The sequence below is a fragment of the Hyperoodon ampullatus genome (assembly GCF_949752795.1).
Source record: "Hyperoodon ampullatus genome assembly, chromosome: 4".
NCBI classification, from domain to species: Eukaryota; Metazoa; Chordata; class Mammalia; order Artiodactyla; family Ziphiidae; genus Hyperoodon; species Hyperoodon ampullatus.
Window position 1 is genome coordinate 147,740,624 of NC_136917.1, and position 4,057 is coordinate 147,744,680.

Consider the following 4,057-nt stretch of genomic DNA (forward strand, 5'->3'; position numbering starts at 1 on the left):
TGTACATCCTAAAAAAAACCAAAGGGGGTACACACACACACACACACACACACACACACAGGATTTTTCAATTGGTCATAACGGTCAGGGATTTTGGTCTACCATCATCTCGCCAGGGCCTGCCACATAGTAGGTGTCTATAAATATCTTTGAATCATAACTGATATATATTCAATGTCAAAATTTGTTGAGAAGTTCAGTCCACTGGCTGTTTAGCTTGTGAGGCACTAAATAATGTTTAACTGTTTGAACGGATCCTTTTTGAACTCAGCTAACTGAATCGGCTCTTTGTTTGAAGATCACAGGGATGAAGTCAATAAACGTATTGAGCAAACACTGCCCTTTCCCCCTCAGCTCTCCAGAAAATCTCCCATTCTCCTTACTTGACTTTCTTCCCCACGGGGACCCTTGAAGATGGGTCACTGTGAGCCTGGCCCTGGCTGGGACTGAAGCTGCCCAGTGTTTTCCCCAGTGCCTGGTGGGTCCTGCCCCCCAGAGGGGACCTCACTCTGCTCCTCTAGTCTCTTCCTCCTGCCTCTCACGTCCAAGACCGGCCCCAAGGGGCCCCAAGAGTGATCCCTTCCCTCCTCTGCCTGGAGCCCATCACTTCTTTTAGTTACACTGCTCAGAACCTCAGAAGGGACCATGGGGGCGTCACTTAGCCCACATGGACCTGGTTTCCTCATCCGGGACCTGAGACCCGACCCCAGGAACTCCGTGCTCCCTTTCATCTCCAGCTTCCTCTGCTTCTCAGACCCACACACCCTGGGGCGGATCAGGAGACAGCAGTCACGCCCTGAGTATGGAACCTAAAACCTGGCTCTGACCTGCAGCAGCTTCATCGGGGACTTGAGAGAAACGCAAGTTCCCTGCCTTCCCTAGACCTTTGGAGTCCGACTGGGGCTGGGGACCCTCAGGCCATGATTGAGCAGCCCCTGGGGATTCTGATCCCTGTAAAATTGAACCCCTGTCCTGCAACTGTGTAGTGGGAAGGTAGGGGTCAAGAGACAGAGGAGCATGTGCAGCTTGGGCTCGCCGGAGGCTGGGTCAGGGAGGACCTGGAGGATGGGAGGTGAAAAGCACAGGGAACTCCTGGGCTAAGGAAGAGAGGCAGCTGGTGGCTAAGAGCACAGGCTCTCATCTGACTACTTAAATTCGGGCTCTGCCACCTATTGTGTGTGTGACCTGGGCAAGAGGCTTAAACTCTCTATGCTTCCATTTTCTCACCTCTAAAATTCTCATGGGGCAAGTAGTAGTAGTATAGCTGGCGCTGCCCAAATGCCACTCAGTCCCTTCAGGGCTCTTGTCCCTGCCATCTTTGCTCTTTCTGGATGTCAAAGCCTGCTTCCTGAGTCCAAGTGCCCTGTCCTCACCCCGTAACATGACAGCTGTCCCCAAACAATGACTGCTCGGATGGGTGTGTCAAGACCCCAGCTCTCTTGCCCCTTTGTGACTAAGTCTGCTCTGTGTTCTACGCGGATTCTAGAGTTTTCTCAGAAGGAATAAGCTCCTGTAACCCCTTCGGCTAGTGGCACCTTTTATTAGCACCCCCTTCCCTGTCTGCCTTTCCAGTTCCCCGCGGCTTGCTTCCTAAGATGACCTTGCCAACAGCCTGCACCTGAGTCCTCATCTCAAGGTCTTCTTTTGGGGAACCCAAGCTGATCCAAGAACTTACCCTCTAGGGTTGATATGAGGATTAACGCAGTCAGTGCTGAGAGCTATGCTCGGCACACAGTAGGTGCTCCATAAATGATCGCCATTACTATTAGTAACTGAGCACTGAGTTTGGAGTCGGGACACCTGATTCCAGTCTTGCTTTGCACCTGCCAGCGAGGGGAGCCTGAGGGAGCCAGTTATCCCCTCCGAGTGTCAGTTTCCGCCCTTTCAAGGCTACTGGGGGAATAAAATAGAATAGCTCTGCAGGCACTTTGCAAACGCTGAAAGGTTACACCCAAGTGAAAGGTAATAAGAACCAAAGGCTGAGGAAACACACACAGCTCAGCTCCATATACCCCCGGAGCCGGGAACCAGGACCACCTCGGGCCCAGATAGGAGCCTCCTGAACCAGCGCCCACTCACCTGGGAGGGTGGGGATGCAGCTGGGGATTCCTCAGCCTCGCTCATTTGACACAGCAGTACTGAGCGCTGCTGAAAATCAGGCCCTTTGATCGCTCCAGTGCTGAGCATTTGGGGCCAAGTACCTCAGGAGTCATGAGGCTTTTATTTTGAGGTATTTAAAATGGGTATATTGGGGGCTTCCCTGGTGGCGCAGTGGTTGAGAGTCCGCCTGCCGATGCAGGGGACACGGGTTCGTGCCCCAGTCCGGGAAGATCCCACATGCCGCGGAGCGGCTGGGCCCGTGAGCCATGGCCGCTGAGCCTGTGCGTCCGGAGCCTGTGCTCCTCAACGGGAGAGGCCGCAACAGTGAGAGGCCCGCGTACCGGAAAAAAAAAAAAAAAAGGGTATATTGGAAACGTAGAGCAATGCCAAATGGGATCTAATACAGTGCCTCGTTCCAATATTTAGCTTTTATGAATTAAATGCTTGTAACATGAAAAGTGCAATGCAGCATAATTGTGCCATTAGCATTGTAATTAAACTATTCACGAATCATTCTTAATTCACAGTGCAGAACAGGGGGGTGGTCCAAGGCAAGACTCAGAAGAAGTTTTCTCCCCTGAACTGCGTGTGTTTTGTCAAAGAATCCCCAATTGGCCACGATGTCAGAGGCCTAACTCCTTTGTCCTCCACCTGAGCAGGGAAAGCTGTTTTGAAAGTGGAGGTGTTGAAAGGGCGCCCTGGGAGCCCTGTGGAGTGTGGACTGCAGAGGAGAGACAGGCAGGGGATTTTTTAAAAATTATTTATTTATTTATTTAATTTATTTATTTTTGGCTGTGTTGGGACTTCGTTGCTGCGAGTGGGCTTTTCTCTAGTTGCGGTGAGCGAGGGCTACTCTTCGTTGCGGTGCACGGGCTTCTCATTGCGGTGGCTTCTCTTGTTGCGGAGCATGGGCTCTAGGCACGAGAGCTTCAGTAGTTGTGGCACGTGGGCTCAGTAGTTGTGGCTCATGGGCTTAGTTGCTCCACGGCATGTGGGATCTTCCCAGAGCAGGGCTCGAACCCATGTCCCCTGCACTGGCAGGCAGATTCTCAACCACTGCACCACCAGGGAAGCCCTAGAGACAGGGGATTTATTTGGACATACCAGCAGCCATCTGGACTGAGGCCCTGAAGGGCTTAACTAAAGCTGTAGAAAATAGCGATGAAGAGGTGAAAGGGACTAACATATATTTTGAAGGGGAAGTCTCCTGGTTTTTGTTTTTTTGCCTATGTGAAATAACAGAAACACAAACAGGATTAATAGAGGGCCATTTTTAAAAAGAGCGTTCGAAGAATTCTTCTACGGCTTCCAGAAACTTCCAGTAACTGGTGACTTCTGTCCGATGACTGCTTCCCTCTCCTCAGGGGAAGAAAGAGTTTTTTACTCAGGCAGGCAGCTTGCCAATGACTATTCCTCCAGCAATGTACATTTGTCTTTTTACGCCTGAGACGTGTTTTTCCTCAAAATGTCCGGGCAAATGCCGGTAGGAGACAATGTGTCCCAGGGTAGCTGATGTCGCTGACAAATGTCATGCCCTTTCAGACTTCATTCTGGATGCTGGGAAGATTCTGAGGTGTCCAAGCTGCTGCAATGCCTGACATCATTCTTGTATTGTACACGATGGGGAGATTTGTCTGGAAAAGGAAGGGAGGGTGGACTCCAGCTCTTCCAGTTTGAATTTCCTGTGAGGGCAGAGGTGGGGTCCTGGGAGGGAGGAGGGGCTCCTGGAAGGCTGGCCAGGTCCCCTCCTCTCCGCCATAGCACTGTGCTCACCACCAGAGCAGGGCCAGGCCACTTAAATCTCATCTCAACCTGGCTGCTTTACCTCGAAAACGTCAACGTCACCAGCTGAAAAATTAATAATAATGTGGTGAGGAATAACTGCCAGCCAGCCTTCTGTTTGAGAAGAGGTGCATGCTGGGAGTGGAGAAGCAAGTGGCCCAGTGGAGAGAGGACA